The sequence below is a fragment of the Gymnogyps californianus genome, chromosome 4 (assembly GCF_018139145.2).
Source record: "Gymnogyps californianus isolate 813 chromosome 4, ASM1813914v2, whole genome shotgun sequence".
NCBI classification, from domain to species: Eukaryota; Metazoa; Chordata; class Aves; order Accipitriformes; family Cathartidae; genus Gymnogyps; species Gymnogyps californianus.
Genome location: NC_059474.1, coordinates 35,600,917 through 35,628,455, shown reverse-complemented (window position 1 = coordinate 35,628,455; position 27,539 = coordinate 35,600,917). Strand labels below are relative to the sequence as shown.

General features: G+C 37.3%; 1 protein-coding gene across 2 annotated transcripts in view; it reads right to left on the bottom strand.

Moving 5' to 3' along the window:
* The window catches only part of MTNR1A (melatonin receptor 1A), a 57,605-nt gene that overhangs the window by 23,195 nt on the left and 6,871 nt on the right, over positions 1-27,539 (bottom strand). The window contains exons 3-4 of one of the 2 annotated variants that reach the window (XR_007766388.1): positions 23,772-23,841; positions 22,572-23,605 (exon numbers count right to left, since the gene is read on the bottom strand). The exons of the other annotated variant lie outside the window; for it this stretch is intronic. The gene's annotated coding sequence lies outside the window, so the exon portion shown is untranslated. Of the gene's footprint in view, positions 1-22,571; positions 23,606-23,771; positions 23,842-27,539 lie in introns of those variants that run through there. 2 annotated transcript variants of the gene reach the window in all.

The following is a 27,539-nucleotide window of genomic DNA, read 5'->3' as shown; positions in this document are numbered from 1 at the left end:
CTACAAAGTACTTTTTTGTTTTAAATAAATTACCATGGAAAACCCTTTAATAGTATTCCAAAACTGACCAAAGAGGTGTACAAGCAGCAACCCAGTGTATGGTAGCGCTGAATCTTTACCATTACTTTTTAAACTAGGGTATATGTGTGTAATATTTGACAGTGCTCAGTGTGCTATTCTAAGGAGTAAGCAAACATGCTTCCTGCACTGTGAGCTGCAGTAGAAAGATGGCTATACATCTTCTATAAAAGAAGTACTCTCCAACCTATTTGCTAGCCAGGACACAGACATCACTATGATTCTGACTACTCTGTGGGGCACTGGCTGAAACAGAGTCTGCAGGCAATTTAGCTGCATTTGAAATGGCCCTAACATACGATACAGACCTCAGAAAGGACCATCCAGCTGTGCTAGGAATATGTATAATGTAGGCTTTAATTTTGTACATACAGAACCAATTGTGTAGGCTGGCTACACAACCAACATATAACATTTGTAGAGTGGGTTTAGTAATGATTTGACAGTAGAGGCAACAGTGACAAGAAGTTGCAGAAGATTAAATCATAGCCCTTTTTTATAACTTGAGTTCAGATTTTGAAAGCTGCATGTTTCAACTCACGTCCATCAATTTTAACTGGAATTGGCCATCTAGCAGCTTGAAGTGGCTTTACAATTATTACCCACCAATTACTATTTTACTTTACCAGTAGCTTGTGTTAAACTGCCCTAGCTGTTATATTAGACACTATCCTGAAGCTGCTGGGTTAGAACCAAAATGACAGTACAAGAAAGAGCAGAGGAAAAAATATTTTCCCATCTATATGAAGAAAGCAAAGTAGAAAATTTCTGGAAATTTTTCATATTTTATACCTATTGATAGTCTTTTGCTGTACACACTATGACGAAAAACAAGATGAGGTAAAATTTATTGACAAATACATTTGATAGCAGAAGGGTCAAACTTGGGTTCTAAATATTAAGAAATCCTTTTTTAGATAAGATCTTTAGATATCATAAAGCCTCAAGAAAAACGCTTTAAAGACAATCCTGTCTGGATGTCCCCCTTTTCCAGTGTTTGAAACTTTTCAATCAAATTTGAAAGAGGGTCTCTAAGACACTGCTGCAAAGTTTCTACAAGTTGTGTGAAAAATTGTAGCTGGCTAAAGGAATAGGGTAGGCAAGCTAAGGGCCCAAGGTGATAGGAACAGAAGGGACACAGCAAATAACAAAGCAACAGAGTTGAAGTGGAATCCCTTTGAGCATAGGCACGTAAAGAAGGAAGTGCCTGCAGAACAGCCTTGTGGGGAAAGCTCTCAAGCCTGTACTGGGGAATTAGCACACTTGGGTGCCTCTCTGAAATGCCTCTATGCTGGTGCACACAGCATGGAGAACAAACAGGAGGAGCTGGAAGTCTGTGTGCAGCTATAGGGCTATGACCTCATAGGGATAATGGAGACACGGGATGGCTCACACGGCTGGAGTGCTGCAGTGGAGGTGTACAGGCTCTTTAGGAAGGGCAGGCTGGGAAGGCAAGAAGAGGGAGTTGCCCTTTACGTGACAGAGAGCAGCTGGAATGCATGGAGCCCTGCCTTGGGATGGGTCAGGAGTCAGTTGAGAGCTTATGGGTGAAGATTAGTGGGCAGACCACCATGGTCTGCTGTTGTAGTCAGTATCTGCTACAGACCTCCTGATTAGGAAGAAGTAAATGAGGTTTTCTTCAAACTAGATAAGGCCTTCGAACAACTGGAAGAAGCCTCACATTCACAGGCCCTGTTCCTCATGGAAGCCTTCAACCACCCTGATAGCTGCCAGAAGGACAATATAGCAGGGGTCAAGCAATCTAGGTTTCTTGAATGCATTGAAGACAACTTCCTGGCACAGGCAATTGAGGACCCAACAAAGAAAGATGCTATACTGGACCTGATACTTATGAACAAGGAAGAACTTGTCAGGAACTTGAAAGTCTGATGCAGCCTTGGCTGCAGTGACCATGAGATGGTGGAGTTCAGGATCCTAAGAGAAGGAATTGGGCAAAAAGCAGGATCACAGTCCTAGATTTCAACCTTTTCAGAGGATATGGCCCTGGAGGGAAGAGTGGTCCAGGAGAGTTGGCTGATATTCAAGGATCATCTCCTCCAAGCTCAAGAAAGGTCTGTCCTGACAATTAGGAAATCAAGCAATGGTGGCAGAGACCTGCATGGACAAGCAAGGAGCAACTAACTGAACTCAGACATAAAAAAGAAGTGTACAAGAAGTGGAAGCAGGGGCAGGTCACCTAGGAGAAGTATAAAGTTGCTCTCTGGTCATGCAGGGATAGGGTTAGAAAAGCCAACTGGAGTTGAATCTGGCAAGGAATGTGAAGGGCAACAAGAAATGATTATACAAGTACATAAACAGCAAAAGGAAGACTAGGGAAAACATGGACCACCAGCAGAACTGGTGGCAAATGAAATGCCGAAGGCCAAAGTGCTCAGTGCCTTCCTTGCCTCAGTCTTTACCAGTAAAACCGGCCTTCAGGAAGCTCAGACCCCTCAGACCAGAGGGACTGTTCAGCCTGGAGAAGAGAACGCTCAAAGGGGAACTTATCAATGCGTATAAATACCTGATGGGAGGGAATGAAGATGAGGGAGCCAGAGTTTTCTCAGTGGTGCCTCGTGATAGGACAAGAGGCAGTAGGCACAAATTTAAATACATGAAATTCCCTCTGAACATAAGAAAACACTTTCTTACTGTAAGGGTGGTCAATCACTGGCAGAGAGATTGTGGAGATATTCAAAACCCGACTGGACACTGTCCTAGGCAACCTACTTCAGCTGACCCTGCTTGAGCAGGGTGTCAGACTAGATGATCTCAAGAGGTCTCTTCCAACTTAAATGATTCTGTGATTCTGTGAATTTCTGTTAAACAAGAAAGCATTATCACCTTGATAATGAACACTCAGAAAACTGATAGGAGGTGGTCTTCAGTTCCTTAAACAGAGGGATCTCGTGTCATTTGTAAGACTCTAGGGTGCTCTAACTAGCCTCTTGCTGCTGCCTCAGGAGATGGTTGCCCTGCAGGTTCTGTTTATATGTCCCAGCCCTGTGCAGACATCTGTCTCAAATACTGTATGGCACCTCAGATGGCACCTAGGTTTAAGTACCTCATTTGTAAGTATCTTAAGAAAGTAAGATGAATGTCCAAAAAAGCTATGGAACAGACAGGGAGAAGAAAAATAAATAATTTATAGAAAGGTATGGAATCTTTCTTTTTTATGTTCTTAATTATCAGAAAATTAGTGTCATGCCTTGTCTGAGATGGCTTAAAAAGTATGGCCAAAAAATGAACTTCTAGGGTCTTGGCAACCAAGTGGGTTTGTGCCATATCTACTCAAAGGTGAGACATTCCTGGAAAAATGAGGTGGACTAGACTAAAAATAACCTTTCCCAAAATATCAAGAAACAGCCTTCTTTGTAGAAGTACTTCTTTGCAGAAAGTATTTAAAATAGACAAAGAGAAATCGATATTTCTATATAAAGTATGTCACATTGCTGCATCAGAAAAGAAAGTAACACTGTAGTAGCAACATGAAGAAACTAAGACTATGCCAGATCTTTCATTTACGCTTCTGTACTGATTCTCAGCTACTGTACTACTAATTCTCTCAGTAACATTTTGTGCTATTAAGGATTATCTGTAGTACTATGAAACAGGAGGCCTAACCCTGAGTACAGCAGAGTTCAATTTTGTGGAATGCAGGTTAATCCAGCTTGAATTGCACTTAATCTTTGTTAGTAGATTAACAAAATATATTTTCCTGTTTCTTCTAGATTACATAGAAATGTTTGTAGAGATTAAGAATTGACATAGCTTAGAGCTGAATAGCAAAAGCTTTATTGGTTATGATTTCAACACCGGAAAAACACTGTATTTGCAATTGACAAACTCTAGGAAATAGGAAGACACAAAAAATCAGAAGTCACAGAACAAAATGAAGGTTTTCCTGCATATATACAGTCTTTTCCATAGGGACCTCTCTTTGTTCCCTTCTAGGTTAATGATTTTACAACTTCTATGTATAATTATGCAACTGCAGGAGAAAAATCTAAGTCTCTAATTATACACATATACATAATCATGCTTACATACACATATACAGTATTATATACAGGCACATAATGCCAAACTGTCTCTGGTATAAATATAGCACAAGAAATAAAATGCAGGTAGCTGTGACAGATACCTCTATGAATATCAGAGAAGTTCAAGTCCATATCAAGTTCATGGCAGAAGCCTGACTCTATTACAAACCAAGTTGAACTCTGTTAATTTTTTTAGGTGCATTTATTTCATCATAACTCATAGTATAGCCAAAGTTGTTGAATAATAATGTTAGAAAACAATGTGATAGAATAGTACGAAATTGAGCTATTTAACATATTCAGATATCTCAGTGACAAGTCTCATTCATTAGGGATATATTTTCCCCTTGTTGAGCATACATCAGTCTCATTAATATTAACTGGAGTGATTTATGCAGGTTCAAAACTGAAGATGACATTTAATAACTGCATCAGCAATTGCATTGATATGTGTGCAGATAATCCGACTACTTGTTTCTGGAAATCATTGTCTGGAACATTTCAGCCTTGCTAAGTAGTCATATTTGCTATACATTATGTATGAAGCTGTCCAAAACATATTAAGTGCTCCCTTTTATATATCATTCCATTATAGATATATTACTTTTACATATGTGGTGCCTTGGTTTATCTAATTAGTTACACATTTTTATTAATAATCAAGCCCTTACTTTGTAAGAGGCACTGGAATTTTATTGCTAAGAGAATTGTCAGAAAAATCTCAATAAAGTTACATTTGTAAAAGGATAAATAAAAATAATCTTCGCAATTATTTAAAGTAGCTGTATAGAATCCTGTCTAAACTCTGTATTTGGCTGTCTCGATATAAAATGATCCACTTTCAGATGACTAAACCAACCTATCTGTTTGTAGAGCTCTTTTCCTTACTTTCAGATATATTTACACTTCAGACTATAACCTCATCAAGAATTTGGGGACTTCTGAAAATCTTGCCATTCTTTCCTTTTTATATTTCTTCTTAAAACAAACAAACCAACCAACCCAAATCATTTTGGGGAAAGGTGTCATTCTTTTGCTTGTTATGATCACCTTTTTCTCCCCTCCCCCGCCGAATGTAGTTGCATCCTTGTCTTCTCACCTACCAAGTGAGTATCAAATGAAAGTTCATATTATTCTTCACTTGTCAATTCATCTTTTGTCACCCAGTAGAACTAGCACAGCATCATCTCTCACTGTACTGTAGCACTCAGACAAGGGGTAACCAATTACGTTGAGTAATTCTCCTCGCTGACACTTCTATTTACCTTTCCTCCCTTTTACTCTGTTGCTTGTGCCTATCAGTAAGAAAAACATGGATCTCTGCCCTACATAGAGTATTCCTACACCTTTTCCTGAAACTAACCCACTGAGATTTGGTCAATCTAAGCAAAGAAATCAAAGTAATAAGGTAGCAGATGTCTTCATAGGAGAACCTTGGACTGAGGTTCTAAAATCGGCCTCAGGGACGTGGGTGCCCAGATCTCACTCAAGTTCAGTGGGAACCAGAAATCTAGTTTCTTTGGGCTTCTTTGAGAATCTCAATCACATTTTTCAGCAGTACAAACAGCAGGTTGTATCACGCAGTTGTAATAGAAACAACCATAAGGACAGTTTAAAAAACTGTAGCAATTATAGGGAATGAGCAAAGAAATGACCAGCAACTATGATCAAAAAATTATGGTCCTGAAAACTCGGGAGATAACTGAACTTTAACTTACAGCACATAGAAAAAGACAGCAGATAACATCCCACTGCTTTTAATACCATCCCAGAATACCATATGCCTTTTAGGATTGGAGACATTCCAACATCTGGGTTAGGATGGTTTTTGGCTTAGTTTGAGGAGTACACTTGCACACATCTGTTGTGCTCCCTGTTACCCATGACTGTTACACACTTCTGCTTTGTGTGTCTGTCTGGGAGAAAACACCACTGAATTTTCTAAAATCTCCAGATTATTTCAAATAAAATGTGTTTGGATATATATTTGGATATATATATCCAAAATATTTGGATTCTGCAAAGGTCTAAGTATGCCAAATTTCCTTTTTTTTTTTTGTTCTTTTTTTTGTGTGGAAAAGCAGAACATAGAGAGTATGGAGTTCAAATAAAAAGCTGGCAGGCTCGCTTGGAGAAAGACAATCACAAACATAAAAGAATCCTTTGTGCTCATGAAAATTAAGGTATGTTTCCTAGCAAAGATGAACCGCAGTTTTTGTGAATGAACATGCACCTATAAAATGTTCATGAGAATTTCATCTGTAGACGGGAATGAAATGAACCAGCTACCATTACCTGGACAAAATTACTGTTGTATTTTAATGGATTTTCAGCTTCTGTAGGGATTAAAAAATCAGACTGTATCACATCTTAATACCAGCTGACTGCTTAGTAAAGAATACTGTTATGAGTCCTGCATTCTCTCAGATCTGAGTGCTAATTCAATGACTCAATAACAACACTACTACAGTATAATTAATCACTTCCTGGTACAACTAGAAAATCTTTAACAAATGTTATTATAAGTGACTGCATTCTTATTCTGAGAAGTGATGCATAAAATGGAATACATTACTGTTTGGGTCGCATCTTAATGGTCTAAAAACACGGAACATTTTTCCCCTCTAGTGTCTGGTAGTGGAAATTACAACTAGTTGAATGCATTTTTGAATAATTACAATATTTTAGCTAATTTATAAAGATTTTTTTAAAATTATGAGCATGTTAAAGTCTTAGTTAGACCTATTGTGTTATTTTGAAATTATTTCCTAGTGAAGAATTAATATCAGACCCAATTCTCACACTGAAATCAAGGAAAGTTTTACGGTTGATGTGAAAGGGTTTTAAATTCCTTATTAAAATGAGAAACTGGGGAAAGGACATATCTTCAGAAATTTCAGATGAGTTAAAGTGACATCATACTACTGAGTTAGAAGCAGTTATAGCAAATATAGATTGGAACTCATATTGAAAATGTGCATATTTAACTTTTGGAAAAGTTCTACACCTTCAGATGTATCAATATCATCTGCACTACAAACCAATGATTTCTGGGAACAGCCAACATCCATTAACTTGCAGTCAGAGCCTGATCTGCCCCATCTGAGCTTGCCTCTATAAGCTCTATAAATTTAATACAGTGGAGCCATAGATTGATACTGGCACTTACTAGAGCAGCTAAATGCAAGAAATCAAGAAGAGCAATTCAAAGTGACGGCTATCTGTATCTGTCATATCTGAGTCCTATAGAGTCAACAGAGAAAAGCTGGCATGTAAACTAGAAATTTATAGTAGATGTTTTGCATATGGCATTTTCCTGTCTGTGTAGGGCGCTTTGGAGAATAGACGATCAGCACCATTAATTGCTGCTTTGAATGTCACTATAGTGACCGGATTTTCTCATAGGCCTGAGAGTCTGTTCTCTGAATACACCCAGTAAGTGGTAAATACTATTAAAAAGAAATGGGACTAAACAATGGGATGTTTCTAATCTTCTGCATGGAGCATACATTCCCACAGAATTTGCAATCTATTGTATAATTATATTAAACTAAAAGCCTTTGCGTGTAAATGGCACTTAGCCTGGATTTTGCTGCTTCTTGTCAGAGCTCAGGAGAGGAGTCTACACTTGGAAGACTGTCTGTTTTCTCCAGCCATTATTTTTGTGAAATTTATTATTCCTTTGCACAAATCTTACCTCAGATAACTAAATTTCTCTAACTTTTCCAAATTGGTGTTAATGGCAACTTTTGAACATTGTTTCTCCTGTTGTGTTTTTTTGAGTTTGGATGGGTTTTTTTTGAGTTTGGGTGGGGTTTTTTTTTGGTTGAAATGTCGGGGGGGGGGGGGGGCAGAAGATATGCTGACTATCAAAGAGAGCAAGCTCACTCTTGCATACCCAGCCTACTCTCCAGCTGACCTTTCTCAGGAAAGGCAAAAGGAAAAACATTCATGTTTATTTGTTCATAGAACATGGGTACACACACCATTTCTTCCCTCTGCCCTTTCTCAGCCTGACGAAGGGCATAAGGTAATAGAGGGATCTTTTTTGGCTATGCAGTAATGAGCTAAAATCACGTGCAGGACTTTGCACTTCTCCTTGATGAACTTCATGAGGCTCCTGTCAGCCTGCTTCTCTAGCTAGATTATCAAGAAACATGTTTTTCTCTTATTACTCCTCTCCTCTTACTTTTCTGCTTTTAAGCAGAGGAAAAGATCAGTATAAAATTGATCATCAGTAAGGAGGAAAAAAAAAAAGTGTTCATACTATTTAAGAAGTAGTAATATTTATTTCATATTATTTGAGAGGAACATTGTCAAAAACAATGATTTATTTAAAAGTACTTATTCTGCAATCAGAAATGTTTCTTTATAAAGGAAAAAGCTCTGAAAAGTCTTTATCTTGGACTCTAAAGTTTGCACACAAGATTCCAGAGGTGAAAAATAAGAGTGCCAGCTTCTATTATTTTATTTTCTAATAAATTTTACAAAACAAGTAAAGAGAAGAAAGAATTTGTATCTTTCTCTCCTTTGTCCCTCTGTACCTCTGCTCCAACTTGTATGTCTAACATTCATTGTTCTGGCTTCTGGTATCTTCGTAATGGTGTCCCATATTGCCGTATATTTAGCGCGGGAAAATGAAACTTCACACCTTTTCAATGACACCTCTCACCTTGCTCCTTCTCTGTTATAATTAATAGGCCTTCGTCTTCCTCTCAGTGATTCAGGCATGTCGTATGTTTATAAGAATGAGCAGTTATCCCAGTAACAAAACTAAAAACCAGAAATAGTTACTAGTGGAATGGAGCAAATAGCAGCCAGATGTTTGTTTAATGATAAAAAGATGGCTCTCAGAAAAGTCGTAATGGTGCTCATTATTATCAACCATCTGTATGGCACTCTTATGAACCTCTGAGACTTTGTGCAAAAACATGATGGAGAATTCTGTCTCAGCTGACCAGCTTTCTTGAGCTGTTTCTATTGATTTTATAGAGGCCTCTGATACTGTACTCCTAACTGAGGTACTTTGGTTGGTACTCTACAGCAGAAGACTTGAATGACACTCCAAAAAAGAGAGCAACTATGATATGAATCATAGATACAAGAAAATAAGAATGCCAAATACTGCCCATTCTTGTTTAAGAAGCAGAGATATGAGTTTGAAATTAATAATAAATGAACGAACAAACAAAACCAGTAAACAGAGTCTAAGATAAGATTTCTACACTGCTGTTTCATCTCCCAAATATATTACTCAAATTTCAAAAGTTTGTAGCTGCCACAGATCTGTAGACTTTTTGGTGCCTAGTCATTTGATACAACACTGTATTTTCCCTGTTCAGGCAATTGCCTAAGTATTTTCTGGCCTAAAAAATATCTGTGGAGGAGGATACATTCAGGAGAAAGAACTCCTACATATGACAGATTGTTTTATTATGACTCTCCTATGAAGGCAATAAGAAAAGGTGTACATTTTTTAGAGACATTTTATAAATAAATACAATACTGAAGTCCATTATTGTTTAAAGTGTTTAGCATTCCAGTATAAGAATAAAATCAAATAGCTAGTTTTCAGTTGAAGAGGATGTTGGTCATCCTCATGGAGACATTCTTACAAAAGTATATCAGGCTTAACAAAAACGAAGAAATTGTATTCCAAGAGAAGAAAGTTTCAATGCCCTGTAGCAATCTCAGAAAAATATGCTTTATGTACATCAAGTAATCAATGTCTCTTACGGAATTTGCAAATTGAAAGATGCTGCAACTTATTATTTTTAGTGTCCTTTAATGAAGATAATTTCCCTTCAGGGAAAAAAGTTCTAAACAGTTTGATGCAATAACACACAAGATTTTTATTATGGTATTTACCCACTGCCAAAATCACTGCTAACAGATTACTTTCAAAATCTCAAGAAGCAAAAAATCTTACCAAGCTTGGGTGAGCTGTAAAAATCTGACGTTTGTTGAACCTTTGGCTAAATAGTGCCAAAGGAAGTATAAATCAAATACTTTGCCTAAAATGGCTCTTTAACAAAATCCCTCAGAGTTTGCTGTAGATGAATTAACAAGCAATTGATTGCAGAGGGAGTTCTCTGTAGATGGCAAGCTAATGAATTCTGACAGATTGAATGGTGCAAAGATAATGGGCTGAGCTGTCCACTGAAAGTAAAGCAGAAGCTGGCTAAGGTTAAGACTTTAGGAAAACACCCCAACAGAAGTGGATCAAAAGGAATGATTTATTTGATTTAGTGGTTGAACTGCAGGGGCTCAGTTTCTTTACTAAAGATTGATGTGTTAGTCCAATTCAAGCATCTGAAGTTTTACACTGGTATCATGACTTGCTACGTAATTCATGATTGTTCTAATATTGCCATTCATTCCTCCTTTCCAATAATGAAGGGTCACACAAAATTTGCTTCATCATCTTAATACCGTCTTTGAAATAATTTCAGATTCAATTAAAGAGTTATTATTGCATAATTTGTTGGAAAACTTTTTCAAAACAGAGTACCTGAAATCAGATTTCAGGAGATGAAGCAAGATTAAATAATAGTAAGATTTATCTACCAAAGAACTGTTATACAGTTTTTCTTCCAGAAGAAGGGTAATTTTGTGTCTTTAAAATCATGGCAGATGAAACTAAGACTTTACGTAAGAAAGGTGGCAAGACAAATGTGAAAAGGCTGAATGACTTTTGTCAGGCCTAGAATCAGTAAAAAATATGTAGGGCTTGTTAGGTAGAAAAGAAAGTTTTGCTTCTAGAGATATTCATTTGTTTAGCTTACGCACAAAACAGATTAATTAAATCTCTCAGAAACCATCAATAGACGAAACCACATTTACGCTATCATCAGCAGAATGAAAAGCAATTAAAAAGATACTTCTTTCCTTTTTTCTGTTATTTTTTAGATACCATCTGCAAAAAGCACACTGAACTGTTCTAGACAGTGACCTGTGTAATCAGCCAAGGCTGGATCCTATTATCACTACTCAAGTATCAACAGACCAAGGTGCTTTTCTTGGTCATCATTACAAAGACTAAAAAAAATTCCACAAACCTAAGCCAGAAAAAAAGAAACAGAATTTGAATCTGAAGGTGAATTTGGCAAGATATCAAACTTACTGAGCTTTCATAATGAGGTTCTGAAAATTCTGACAGAATTATGGATCATTAACATCAGTAGGGTGCTGGAAACAACTTTCAGGGGAAAAAAAACCCCAAAACTTCAACCTGAAGGCGGACTGTTTTCAATGGACAAGTATGAAACCTTCACTGTTAACAGTCAAGGTTAAGCCATATCTTACCGCTCTCAAACTATAGATAAAAAAACCTTATTCCTCTCAAAGAAGATGTAATAATATTAAACAGTCATTTTTTTCTTTTACAAAATGCTAATCTATCTTGAAGCATAAAAATATGATATAATTTGAATTTAAAGATTTTACCTTCCAAAACTGTAAACACTCCCAACATATGCACATTTTTTGTGACAAAACTCAATGAGATAATTCACATGGTCCAAAGTAGGTTTCTAATTGGTCAAACTCTTTTAAGAATTTTCTTTGTAAAGTCTTAGGTGAAGGATAAAGGGCAAGTAAATTTTTCTCATGCTATTTTATTGGAAAAATGATTATGTGTTATTGGAAAATGATTATGTGGTTTTAATCTTTGTATGCGAGACAGACATGTGACAAAGACAGGCCCCTCAGAGATTGATGATAATACTTTTGAGCTCTCTTCATCAATTCCACATGCCATTAGACTCAGGAAGAGAAACAACACTTCCCGAAGAGAATGAGAAAGTAGTTACTGTATGCATAGATGCAAAGTCAGTCTTTACTCCATAACCTTACTGCACAGAAATAAGCAAGCAGATTCTGAAATACAATAATGAATTGACCTAGGAGATACTTTTTCAGGGTCACTTTGGTAGAGCTGATCCTGTGTTAGGTAGGATAAGAGGCAGACTGGATGACCCCTTGAAATTCCTACAACAGCTATTTGCTCTCACCCCTATAGAATTTGATATATCTAGTATTTTGCGAGCTACTAATATTTCATTCTGAGTGCACAAAAGACTAAGAGCTTGAAGGGAGATAGAGTGGAACAGATCAAAATTTCCAACTAGAAAAAAATGTTGATACATATTGTAAGTTCCCAAGCACCTTAAATTATTTGTTTTAAGGTCATGCTTACGTGTCCCATTCAGAATTCAAGTGCCATTATAATGTCATAGATCATTTTTCAGCCATGGCGATCTGCCAGGTAGAAATCAGATAGCAATCACTGTGGCTATATAGTTTCCAAACTGTTGAAAATACTGATGTGAGACATTTTTCCATGCTGGATAACTACAATATAGATGGAGTCTAAAAAGACTTCCTGCTTCGTGCAGGTGTTAATGATATTATTGGCAAAGCACACATGTCAGGCAGATTTGGCTTGACAGTCCAACAGGTAGTAACCTCATCTCTTCTCTGAAGAGAGATGACGTTCTTTATGACAGTCATGCTCCTGGAAATTTTGGGAGGAAAAAATCTGCAAAGACATGATGAGTGAAAGGAGTCACTGGCACAAAACAGTGAAGTCATTTGCTTGCTGGAAATGGTCAAATTTGCCTTTTGCAAACCATCCATTTGCCTTTAGAAACCAGAAAAACCCTGGCTGCTTAATAACATCAATAAGAGCTCTCATATGAAAAACATTCAAAGATGGGGTAAAACGGATACTAAAATTGTGGAATAAAATCACTTGGAAATTAACTTGAAAACAACAAAGACAAATAAACCCCAGAAAATTTAGCACTGAAAGCTCCTTCTGAACTTTAGATTGCAATTGATGTGCACAGCTTTGGCCTGTCAGTACCCAAAGAACAGCATCACAAACTTTATTTTGATGAAAAGCAGCTGCCTCTATTAATATGACTTTTGTGACAATTCAAGCAGCCGCTAGGATAAGCCAAAGGGGAATGCAGTGTGTTGGAACTGATTTTGATTTTAGATAAATCCATGGATTTGAGTGACTGGAAGATGGACATACTAGGCATGTAGACACAGTGACATAAGAAATCTTCCAGTTACCATTGCTAAAAACATGTCTTAGGAACTTCATTTTGAATACTTCGTTTACCAGAAGAAGAGTCGAGTCATTTGAGCAGAAAGTGCCTTGAGCATCTGGATAGAAAATAAAATACATTTGTCTCTTCTTCTCAAGTGTAACTGGCACTGAAGCTAATTTTTTTTTTCCCTAGATGTTTAATACATCAATCATGCTCTGCTTTTGTGGAGGTGTTGCAATAAGATGAAGACGGAACTATCTGAAGTAACTGAAGTATTCTTGGGACTTGTTGCAAATTCAGTGGCAGCATTTTGTGTATCCTGAATATTTTCTGCTCTCAAAAAAATTTGAATCTTAAGTTCAGTTTAGACAAGAAAAAAACCAGGAAGGCAAAAAAAAATCTTTATAATGGCTTTTAGTTCCAGGCATTCCAATAATGACATACACAGCTGAGCCCCAGACCTGCAAAGCATTTAAACATAAGTCAGCTTCAGGGATAAGCATTGTTTGACTGGGGCATTCACATCCTTGAAATGTTTGTGTTGAAATGGAACTGCACAGAAAAAGAACACTGTCTGAAGAAACAACAACAAAAAACCCAACAGTGACCACCTTCCCCCTTCTTCACTTGTACAAAAAAAGGTCATGTGAAAAAAGAAAAAGAAACTTCATCTGAGTCCCCTGTGAGGTGACTATATTTGAAAGACAGCAGGAACCAAGTTTCTAAAAAGGTCCTTAGCAAACTATAAAGCCTTGCTAACCTACCCAGGTTTTCCTGAAGTGGACAGAACGGACTGTTCCCCAGTCAGTAGTTCCCACAACACAAAAAATCCCTCCATCTCAGGGAGAGAAAAAGAAGACACTCACTAGTAATTACAGATCTTCAGAACTCTATGCATGCCCATAACCGTACACCCTTCAGCTGGGAAGTTTACCTCAATACGCCTGTAGAGCTCAACTGTCCTGCTGTTCTCTCTGCTCCGCAGTTAGGGTAGACAAGCTGATACTTGCTTTCCACCTCTCAGTTCTTCTGAACTGCAGAGTCCTGGTGTGTCAGGGACTTTGATAAGGGAACAGGGAGAGTAAAAGGTGATGCAGAGCATGCACATGGATAACACACATTGCAAAGCTCCAGTGCCTGGTACGCAACTTACTTAGTTTTTTACCTCTAGCAGTTTCTCATGTGCATATCTTACTGTGGGTGATTCTTATCCACCCTACCCAGCTTGCAGCTGTAAACAAAGATGCCTAGAGGACTGCTTGGCCAATCCCAGTGTCCTCTCTGAAGCCTCTACAATGATGTAAAGCACGCTGAAAGTGTGTAAGGAGTTTTAAATGGCATGATATGGAAATGCTGGAAATGCAGACTTTTTGAAGGGAGGCCACTTAATCTACCTGACAGTATCCAATCAAGTTCTGTTTTGGCTTGAGTAGGCAGATGTCTTATCGAATAAGAAAATACCATAGCTTCTTATGGCTTGAAATTGAACTTAAATAGGCAAAGATCATTACACAGGGGTGTGTAACATCAGCTGCAGCTGTCACAGCTGTAGGAGCTGAGAACATTAACATCAGTTAAGGATCTGTTTGTTTGATTTAAAGCAGATTAAGGAGGAAACTACCAAACTGTGTGGTGGCACAGACACCCCACTTTCACACAACAAAATGTGGTCAATGCCACCGCTATTAAAATCTATTTGTTGTGAGCTGTGAAACTCTCAATTCAATGTAAAAGATCAGCATAGCTGAATTCAATGGGGCAGATGGCTCCAGATTTCCATCCGATAGATGAAACATGAAGTGAAAAGAACAGTTTGACATAGTCCATTTGAAGTTAGGTTTGAAGACAAATATATCAGTAGATGTATTCTCACATACTGAGAGGGCAGAAAATCTAAATATCTTCAGTTAATTAAAAATGAAATTATTATCGTAAGGGGTGCTGCTCTGGGCAATATAAAAGATGTCATGTAACAGGGATTTATATTTCCCATAGTATATGATATGCATAGTATATATAAATACATATATACACTAAACAGGCTTTCAGTCTGCCACATCTCTTACCCCAGTATAATACAAATTATACCTGTGACACACATCTGGAACCAATGATCAGCAGAGAATTCTATAATGCTGCTGTGATGAGACCTCAAATAATAAATAATTGCACAAACACAATTCCTAATTATTTGTTTGCAATCCTTTTAATAGGGACCTCTTTTTTGGTGCTTTTGCAATGTCTACTACATAGAAGCTCAGTCCATGACAGGGGCAGTATAGATAAGCATGAAATTGGTAAATATTATTCCTATTGCTATGTAATGTCATTTCTGTTGTCCTAAACATAAGTCTCTCATCTTTTTCCCATGGTTTAGAAAATACTTTTTCAAATTAGTAGATAAGGCTCATGGAAATGAAACAAGAGACTGTTTCCAAATTCATGCTTTCCCCTTACACTGGTCATGATAGTTTCAATATTTAAACCACTGTATATCAACAGAGGGACCACTCCAATGCTTTTTAGAAAACCTCTGTTTACAGTTTACAGCTGTATTAACAAATCTCTGAGTCACGCTAGCAGCTTGATTTGTGGTTTACTCTCTGTGACCTCAGCTTTGCTATTCAGTTTCTTCAGGGACAAGATTTTTTCAGGAGTCTGTCTGATTGGCTGTTGCTTTTGTGAGACGGAATACTTGGGTGCTAGTCCTAGACTAATGTTTTAATGTAAAAAGCGTGTTAATTCTATGATGATAACACTTTTAAGTCAAAGTCACTCATTGTCTCTTAAAATTAACATCAACGTGATAAACACAAGTGTCAGCAGAACAGAAACTTTCTAGAAAGTTTTGATGTCTGCAGTTTATGTGGCAAAGACCATAACTGTAGTAGCAAGCATTACTAGCTTTTCTTGTAGTGATTTTAAAGCTACGTCTTGCCTACATTTTATGACTACTCTATAGCTGTCAGTAGAATTTTCACACATGCATAATCACCGTTGACTGGTATTTCAACTTGTTTACAAGGACATAAACAATTTTATTAGAAGTTTAAAAATTCACAAGCTAAAGGAGATCTGAATTTCTTACTGTAAATCTATTCACAGATAACCTGCAGTCTTCTGAACATGGTCATCAGACATGCTGGTCTTAGGAGAAAACAAAGCTGCCTGTAACTAAGAAGCACTGTAGGCTTTCCCAGCAAGTACAGAAAAGTATTTTGGGGCCAAACTGAGGGGCTGATCACTGATTTCACATATGTACACTTTAAAACAATGTTAACTTCATTGATGTGAGCAATCTTAGCAAGGAGAAAAATGCAACTCAAGCCCATCTCCTGCTTTCAGCAGAGTCCAGTATCTTCTTTGAAGTTTCTGATATCAACAGTATGGAAAACTATGGAAATGTGGTGGAAGAGATAACACCATGTATTTCACCTGGTAAAATGGAGATTTTAGGGCCAGCTTTGTGAGAAACATCATGAACTTTAGGCACTGGTGCAAGAAATGAGAGAAGATGCATTCTGGGGCATATTAGACATTATTTGAACTGTCATTTGAGACACACAGAGTAGAAATTTCCGAAAGCTGTATTTTCATTGAAGCTAGGCAATATGAGGCAGAAAAGTCAATTAAGCGGCATGGCTAAAGGGGCTGACAGAAAGCTAAAAGAGTTCACATGGGCTTTTGAACTTTGTATCACTAGTGACCTACTCATATGTTTGAGTCAATGATCTTCATGATGTACCTAGATCAAAAGAGAGATAAATGGAGATGAGCATTTTAAATGGCATTATATGGAAATGCTAGAAATACAGACTTTTCGAAGGGAGGCCACTTAATCTACCTGATAGTATGCAATACCTGTAATCCAGTAACAAATGTTTAGTTACAGTTATACTAAAAAGACTATGCTGTAGTGGAACCCAGCAGATCAGGTGAATCACAGTCTCATGAACTCCACTAGCTTTGCCATCTAACTGATGCCTCTCAAAATGGTATGTTTTGGAACAATTCCAGAAAAAATAAACACAAGACCTTCTAATGTTTATCTTCATTGTACCATCTCATCCAAGAACAGCTGTGCAAACTTAAGTAGGAAATTGCCTCAGTACATGATCATGAAAGAACACCTAATCACACAGTTCATTTCAAGGTAATTTTTTGAAGGTGTATTGGACATGTATTCTCTGAATAAAACACTTGCGAACAAAAGGCATTTATAAGGAAGGATATTTGGAGAAAAACTCAAGTGCTTTCTTTTAAAGTTATCATTCTTGCAACATGCAAGGTACATTTTCAGAATTTCACAAGCTGCACAAAAATTGTTTTAAAAATGTATGGGAAGATCAAGACTGAATTGCATACTGACAGACTCATAGACCACTCACAAAAGAGCAGGGAGAGTATCAAACTTGAAAGTCAGAAATTAATATATGTATTTATATATATATGGAATATATACAACAGTCCGCACAACCGAGTCTATATACAGACACAAGTTTTGAAGTAATGGGTCACAAATGTGGAAAACAAAATCACAATCATCTACCATATTCAGAACAGATGACCTACCCAAAAGATAAATTCACAAATTTCTGCGTCAGCTCTAAAGTACTACAGAATAAATCACATACAAAGCTTGGAATTCAGAGAAACTTAGTATCCTTCACTGTATTTAGAGAATGTACCTCTCAAGCTTTTTAAAGGGACTGAAGCCAATGTATTGCATTATTATGGATACTCACTTTATAGAGATAATAGGTCTCCCTCAGATAAGGTAGCCTGACATTGTGCTTGTAACATGTGAAGGGATCCAAAAAGCCTGAGGTGAGATGACCTTAGTGGAAGCAACAGTCCAGAATAAGGACAGTTCTTAATACTTTTTCCTGAAAAGTTCTACAGTGCCACGGAAGCAGAAAAGCTTCCTTTTCGCTAAGCCTAAATAAGCTAAACTAGGCGTGCTCTGAACAAATGCATCCATCACCGAAATAAATCTAATTGTGCAGTGTCTGAAATACTTTGAGGGGCTAAGGGCATTCCTGAGCATTGTACATTTGTAATGATTCGTATACTCCTTTAAAATACACAAGTTTCAGAAAAATGGATTTTGGTCAACAGACTCAGAAATACACCTAGAAAGGGAAGAACCATAAGTCGTGTGAACGTGTCATGACAAAGGTTAATAGCACAGCCCTAAGGCACCCTCCCAACTACAATTTGTATTGATCTTGAAGATCCTAACATAGCTATTAAGAAATAAGAAGTCTATGCACTTTACCACAAACATTTAAGATCAAATAATCAAATAGGTGGTGAAAACAAATTAACTATTCTGGATAAGGAAAATGGATATTGACAAAAAAAGATGAAGATTCAGCTAAACTGGGCACACTAGATACACAGTATTACACATTTTTTCACATTCTTTTGGGGATAAAGTCAACTGTGGAATAGTGGAATACTTTGACAAAAGAACTAAGAGACAAATTCAGGGACATTACAGGCATCCATGCAATAGCTAAGGACATATGAGGAGGTACTGAAGAAAGCAGTGACAGAAAATAGCAAGTTGGATCAGATAACATGGAGGACATAGTGAAAGAAATAAAATGCATTAACTATATGTTCTCTCCATGGAAAACCAAGCTGATTGACAGAAAAGCTGCAGTCATAGTCTGGTACAAGGCTTCTATATGGCACAGAGGTACTGTGGAAGATTATATTCCCTGCACAGTTATTTCATTTAAAGAATCACTGACTGCCCTGCTGAGACAAAAGACTGTTCCACAATGAAGCTAGGAAATGTTCATGGGAACATAACAAAGTACTGGAACAAGTAAATTCAACAGCAGAACTGGGATGCTACACACAAGCCAGTATCATTCAAACAGTGAAGTCCAAAAATGGCTTAGGAAGTGGGCTTTTACAATACTATAACAGTAGGTGTAACAGGAGACAGACAGTTGTAACATAAGAAAGAAATAGATTCTCAGCTGAGAAGAAATTACTTATCATTTCATATGCCTCAAAGAAGTATCAACAAATATATAAACAATATGGGTCAAAACAGAACAGACTGTAGTCAATTCCAGATTATATTTAATTTTCTTGGAAAATACTTCCAAGGTTATGCTGAGCATTACTTCAGTTGAAAAAAATTGATCTTAAAGTCGTACTCCTATTTCAGTTTGTATAGAAGAGAATCAAAGAGGTCACCCTAGTCCTTCTTCTTCTTCAAATACATGATTAACTCTGCCTATGGCATTCCTACACATAACTGCCTATTCCATCTGCATCTTAAATCAGCATGTGATCTATCATCTTTCTTGTCCTGGACTAATTTTTTACACTGTCCAAGTCTCATTTACAAAGTATTACAGACTCTTACAGAACTTCACAAGCTCTGAAGACTGAGTATCTAAAGATCCTTTGGCATCTGAGGCATCTTCACTTCCGAAGTCAAAGGTCTTGTGTCCAATTAGGCTTGGACAGAATCATCTCCAGGGAACACACAGATCCTTAAAAGAGATTCACTACTTTTAACTACAGCTAAGTCCAGATTTTTCTAATACTAGAATTTTGAAAAATCTCATATGATTGGAATTTTTTGTTCCATACTTAGAAAGGCCTTACTCTTCTTATTTCATTACGTACTTCTGTTGCCTATTTTTTGGTGTCAATAGTTTGCGTAATGTATACACGATTACTGCTCAAAGGGCTTTCCAGTATATCAAAGAAAACAGTTTAGACCCAAACAATAGTTAGCTGTATAAGTCATTGGTGACAGAGGAAACTTGCAGTGATTATTTTTCTGGATTCACAAAACTAGCAAATGGGAATTTCAGGTGCTTATGAGTTTCAGGTTCAAAATTATTCTACCATTTGCTCCACTTAACTGAGACTAATTTCAAGACTCACATTAATCCCTTTTTCCACAGCCCCTCCTCTCAGAACAGTGCCAGTACACCATGAAATTTTGAAGGCAATGCTGAGTCATTAAAATAAGTAATCTGTCTGGACAATTAACAAAGCATTAGATACTGGTTTAAACAGCTTAACTCCAAGCAGACTTTTTTTTCCAGTGGCCATAATCCAAACAAGAACTTGAAACAGCAAGAAGCGAACAACACTTGTCAGTATTTCTAAGACACTTGCAGAGTAATACTGTATTTCAGATGGTTCAATTTTTTTTCTCTACTTACTATAAAATTCTTATCTTTTGAAATTGTTTTGACTGAAGTTATGTTATTGCTGCACTTTCTTTCAGATACTATTAGTAGTAGTTTTTAACTGGAATGCTATCAAGCCTATCTACCTATGTACAAAAGACTTACCTTCATAGCTGAACATTCCTGGTAATTCACAATGATTTGTAAACTAAAGGGATTTGATGTAGAAGCAGAATAAATATGAAGTGCTAAAGTGTAATTTTTAAAGTCATTGTTTCCTAAGTGTAGTCACAGTTTTAAATGACGTAGGGTTTGATGTAGAAAATACACGTAGAAAAAATTGCTTAGGGACTGCAAAAAGCAATCGAAGCCAATGGATTTAGCTATTTTCTACACTGACAGCTTGAAAATCATGACATAAAGCAAGATCTATGAAAGGATCTAATGAAATGTAATGAATTATAAGCTTTGGCTGGGGACAAATATGGAAGGAAAGTCATAACAGATAGAAGGACAAAAAAAGAGGAGAATAGTACTAAAAGCAAAGGTCCCAGGGAGAACAAGAAATAGAGGTCACATGTACACAAGCGCTCAGAAATTCAGTGTTCAATATATTGACACAGACTGAAAGAAAAAGGTCACTTCTGAACTTTGAGTATGGATATAGAGTCAATGAAGCTTACAGAGGACTGGGAAGATGGTTCTGGAAGACAATAAGGAAAAGGGCAGCTGATGCCCTTTCGTTAGAACTTCAATAGAAGATTTTTTAATTCTGATCTTCTGAAGGAGCACAAATAACGACATTGGAGAGCTTGCTCCCATTTGTTGTTGAAGAGCTGGAAAAACAACCTAAAGCTACTTGAAAGCTCCAGAGAAATAAAGGGCAAGAGAAAATGACAAAATGAACTATGCTCACTTGCATTTATTATTCAGTACTTTAGAGCATGCTGGATAACATGCAGTTTTGTTTTAGTTAGGAGCAGCAAAATGTTTCATTATCCTTGTCAGATGATGAACAGGTAGGAGAACTGAATCAAATGGATTCCCTTAATGCTGCAATCTAAAATGGTCAGAAGCCTGGTGGAATCAAGACGTTCTGAACGAAAGAGCAGGTCCTTCTGGAAAGCCTCCTTGTGACAAGGATTATGATGGGGTCTAGTACCATGCATGTACATCTCTCACGGATGGTGCAGAGGTATCCTTGAAGTAGCTGTACTGTTCTGCATGGTGGCTGAGAAGAATTCCAAGTTGGAGCTAAAAACTAAGTTGAATAATTAATTTCAGGGCAAATAAGTCAGGGTACTTATCAAAACCAGGATACTTATCAAATGACGTTAACTGCAAAAAAACTCAACCCAAAATGTTCTGGGCTCTGAAGGGTCCAATTTCTTTTCCAGGAGCAAGAGAAATAAAAGAAAGCAAGAAAGCATGAGAGAGAACAGCACCATTTTGGGGCTGCTAGCTGAATGACAACCTGTGGACTAAAATCACCTTGAACAACTGAAAGTTTGCAGTGAGAACCTTTCTGTCCATCATGAGGACCGTAATTATTGCAGCTGCAATCACTGCGTGGGGTGCGGGGCTTTTAATCCTGAGAACGGTCTCCAGTAGGACAGACAGACTCCAGCCCTAAGTAACCATGGAGGTACATATGCAAAGAGAGTAGTAGCTTACTTCTAATAACTAACTCCACACTTAGACCTGTGAGAGGAAGGTTGGTTTTAGGATTACTGCCTAATTAGTGCCCTACTGTAGCTGACATATTAATCTAACTTTTCCAGTTATACTGCATTCCTAACTTGTCAGCTTATCTGACTCTTTTCTTGCCTCAGTAGAGGCTCAGAGTTTCTGAATATAGAAGGCATAATATTATTTTAATTTACAGATGATCATTAGACAGCCCTTTATTTCCAGTAACATTCCAATGTACTAAAAATGTCCATTTTTTAGTGTTTCTAGAAAAAGTAGTTGGTCACATACTACATTTGTACTTATCACATGAATATGTAGAAATGCTCCTACAAAATAAATTCTTAAAATAATGTTAATACATATGTCTTCAGAATGAGTTTTAGCTTAAATTAAACATATACTGGAGCTGCCACCCAGTGTTACTACTGGAAATTCCATTTACGTCACTGGAATACCTGTATGAGAGGGTAGACCAAAAAAAGACACAAGCAAATTCATGATTTGGAGATTTATTTGCAAGACAAGCAAGTTTCATGTTTTTGAGTAAAGTAAGCAAACATTCTGTCCAGTCATCACAAGGAATGGTCAGCAATTCCAAAGGCAGAAACAGGTGAAATCTCTGTGAAATTTGAATCTGATCAAGAGAGTTTTCTGAGAAAATATGGGGACAGGAGATAATATGAATATCTGAATATAAGCAAAAGATATCAATTCACTGCTCTGGTGGTAGTCTGTGAAGTTATCTCCGTACAGGAAAGATGTGCTCAGGCAGCTGAACTCCAGTAAGCATTCTGGTAGCAAAGCCCTGTCACTCCAATAGCTTGAGAAAAGTAAAAGAGAAGACCCACTAGAAAAGCTTACAATGAAGGGACGCATCACTATTGTGACGAATAGGATACCCCAGTACAAAACAAGCATCGACAACAAGCAGACTGCAAATTCTGTGTCCACTAGGTTGCTTCAACTTAGCTTATTTGCTTCTTTTTTTTCCATTCATACTTCTGCATTTACATGTTTGTCAGATTCAGCCACATCTTTAGGGCACATTTTAGATAATGATTGCTGCAAGCAGTATTAACAAGGTGCATGTGCAAGCTTGGTACAACTGTGTAATCTCCCCTAGATTGTCACTAAGTATGCACCAGAAATTCTTAAAGGAATGATTGCAAAAGCAGCACCCAACCTTCTTTTAAAATGCTAGTATTCGTAATGCCCCTAAGAACAGTGCAGCATCTCAGTATTCTATTATTACAGAGTGCATAAAAAACAGCTTTCACAGGATGTGTAATGGATCCCATAAGGGAGAGACCCAAGTCAATAACAACTCTGAAACAAGAGCCTTTCAGACAAAACCTGACAGATCTACCCTCCATGGAAAAATGCAGGGAAAAAAGAAAAAAGAAAAAAAAATCTTCAGCAGCAAACAATTTAACAAGGATAGTGCAAAGTTATTCTTCAATACAGGAGTGGTCATCTTCATGCCATCTTCAGCGTAATACCCAGTGGGTATGGATTGTCCAAAGAAAAAGTGCAAATGTATGATGAACAGAAGCACAACAAATTCCTAGGAATGTCCAAAAATAATTGAACAAAAGTGGGTATGTTAGGTAGATACAAAATACTGTTGGAGGAGAGCATCTATGAACAAGACAAGTATTATGCCATAAAAACTATGAAAATCAAGGCAGGTTTCCAGCAACCAACAAAATATGCATAGTTGACAATCTTACCAGGCATTGCAGAGATTCCCAGTAGTGGGATATGCTGAATGGGCAAGTGAAAAAGGAATCAGGAGAAGAGCTGCAAAAAACAGGAGTAGAATGTACACAAATTTGTAAGAGAAGCTGCAAAAGAAATGCCCAATTATTTGCTAAAAACAATGTTCAAAAACCTTTGCTGCAAGAAAGTGCAAGAAAATCTGACTGCATTGTGAGCTCTACATTAGGTATTTAATATATGCTAAGACACAAACTTGGTTCTGTTGTCTTCTCCATACTTACCAGTATACAGAGGAGACGAAAAGCTGTTTTACCCAGCCTGACGAGGATTACTGTGTTAACTCTGTAGTCCTGGACGCTTACATGCAGAATAGTTAGAATGAGCTTGGCCAGTGAAAGCTATGTTTACATGACACTCACCGATACAAAAATCCCTGTGGGAGCTGTCTCAATAAGCATGAATTACAGAAACACTGAAACTATTCTAATTTATACCATGAACTAAACGCACCACCTGTGCCCAGGTGGAGGAAAGATAAGGAAACATTACTGTCCTTCCTTCCTGTCAGACATGCTGAATATTGTTCTCCTACATATGAGATCCTCATTTCTAGAGAGACTGTGTACATTCACAAGCAATATACAAAAATACGAGTTACAATGTGCCAGTGGATGCTGCATTAGGGAAAAAAAAAAAAGGAAAATGAAAAGGTACTTGCTGCAAAAATACCCAAAGAATTAGAGGAAATGTTTCTAGATGCATTTATATCTGTAAATTCATAAAACCACAGTATACCACAAAATGAAACAACCTTTGGTATGAGTACCTTCTCCAACATGGTAAAAAACAGTAGGATTTACATATGCTTTAATATAAATGTGTTTCTGTATAGCCCAAAACAAGACACAGCCAATGCTAAGAAAATCCTTAGCAACAAGTGTTGAAATGTGTTACATCATCAGGAAGGGAGAATAAGATGGGTTTATGAGGCACTGCAGAGATTCTTAACAGTCTGGTTCTTTAGACAAGAAAAAAAATCAAAAGGAGAGCTGAAAAGATAGTGGTCAGAGATAGTCAGATTGATAAGAGAAATTTCCAAAGGAACATCATACATATCTATGATGATGTCGTATTTTGCAACAGAACCACCAGACAATTTGTACAATGAGGCTATAGCAGCAAAACCCCAACTCTGAAATTTATTCTGCTTAATGAACATAAAGAACTACGAGTTCCTAGACAGCAGAAGAGGACAAAGATAATATCAAGGATAAACTGATGTGATCTGACCAGACAACTCTAGTACAAGCAAACTCCTTGACCTAAGTAACATAATTTCCATTTGTTAAACAAAAAAAACCCCCCAAACTCTAGAAAGGACGGCACTGCAGTAGCAGATGGTCTCTTGTGCTTTCTTTATTCCCAGGGGTGTTCTTGAAGCATCAATTCTCAGACTTAACAGCTTGCATGCCTACTATACATGAAATTGTAAGTGGCTTCCCATGATGCACCCACCTCAGGATATACAGATCAGAGACTTACAACCCTGATCTGTAATCAGCTTTATTGCAAGGATATCAGTGATCCAACAAAAATCCTGTTCTGACTCTGAAGTTATGGTAAAGAGTTCTCTGCTTACCACACTTTGGGTTTAAGGCTGTTAGCAGTATAGCAGCCTTCTTACTCATGGGCAAGCATTGCAGCCAAAAAAGTGAAAGGAGACAGGCACTGACCTCGGTAAGAGGTTTCCTATTGATTTCAGTAAAACCAGGAGTTCGCTTTTAGGGAAGGTATTTCCAGAGATGAGGCATACTCCTGGGGGTAGTGCTCTCTTGCAGAAGGGGAAAGGTTATATTGTAAATAGACTAATAGAATTTGATATCCATCTTTTTTGGACTAGCAAAATGACAGCCAAGAGGTGATGTTTTTATTCTCACTCATTACAAGAATAAAGAGATGTTAAGTAATGTTAAGTAACATTGGTACAATAGCAAAAGCATATAAGCTGACAGAAAATACATTTAGGCAGCGAGAATACCCTTCTTGAGTTGGAATAAGGAGAAAAAGCTATAACTTAAGGTGAAAGGTGATTCTGAAAGGATTTGTATGAACACCTACTACACCTGGAAATTGGACTTGATGATCAAGAAGGTCCCTTTCAATCCTTTGTTCTAAGTGAGAACTAATTCAGTAACAGAGATTCAGGGAATGTTTGGAGATGTAATATGGCATAATGGAAATGTGGGGAAGAACCTAGGTTTTGTAAAGTAAGTTGCAATTATGTGAACCTGCATGTTAGGTGCAGGCATTACAGTACATTACAATACTCAAATTACAGACCCCAGAATTACACAGCCAGAGATAATCTGGAGACATACCTTTAATGTAAATAATTACTATAATTAAGACAGAACATATTAATGCCAAATATACATAAACTGTTAAGAAAAACAGGTGGGTTTTTTTATTTACAGGCCATTAATTCTTCATCCAAAATGAAACAAAAATGCAACTGCAGTAACTGATTCATTTGCATTTATGCAAACTTCGATTCTTCATAATATGTAAGTCTCATATTTTCAACAATATCCAGTCTCAAAATAAGTCTGTGGATGCTGTTACTTAAGAAAAAAAAAATATCCAAAGAGTACTGAAGGAAGATAAAAAGGCATTGCAATTCTTCATTTTACGAGTGACTTCGTGATGTTTGACTGAAGGGGCAAATAGTGGCTGTTAATGAAGAAAATTCTTATAAAGAGGTACCTTCCTTTCAATACCTCTAACACAAAAATGTCCATACCCTAACTGTATTGGGCTAAGAATACTCTTTCACCTCTGAAAATGAAATCACTTCTTTTCTTTCAAACACAGACAAGGAGATTAATGTGTCCTTAAAAATCAAGTAAGACTAAGGAGGAGAAAACTGCTCATCACTCAGTCTGGAAAACAGGAACATCAAATGAAATCCATAGCTACTACTGGGGGGAAAGAACATTCATGATTCTTCCCCAAAACACACACAAAGATAGGTATCTGCTGAAACTTCTCTATGGTGTGACTGGATACCAATTTTCAAGGCTGATCCTTGTACTAATGCCCATTCATCACTGTGGCCAATAGCTAGAGAGTCAGCCATCTTGTCTGGGTAAATAATGTAGTACTGACAGTTGCACTATAACCACACTAGGCTAATACTCGGGTGCAGCTGAAATGGCCAACAAAAGCAATGTTCCTGATTGACCTCACACAATACCAAGCACCAAGAGAGGAGCTGACCTCTGTCAGCACAGGGGCAGAGTACCTCTGCTTGGTAACCTCCCCCTGAAGACCAATTAGTTTTGCTAATCTTGCATCTGCACCCCAAAAGGAAAGTCAAGGTGATACGATATAAATAGACCTTATATTTCAGCATCACATGTACACATTATGTAGAATGGGGTTTCTGTAGGCCTAAATGGAAAAATCACATATCCTACCCAACTTGCACAACAAAGGTAGCTAAATAGTCTGTTTAAAGGCGTGGACAGAAAAATAAAATATAATTAACCTGAAACCATCCATAAACCTTTCCAGCTGCTTAGTATGTATTTGAATACAGAATTCCAGTGCTTGGTCACACACAGCAGGGTTTGAAATCAGCTGCTTCTATTCTCTCTTTTGTTTTAGACAGCAGGGGACCTTAGGAGTTAGGGGAGATTAGAGAGTCTGAATGAAGCATTGAAGGACTTTCTTGGAACTCTAGCAATAGAAAAGATGAGGAGTCCTCCACAATCAAGAAA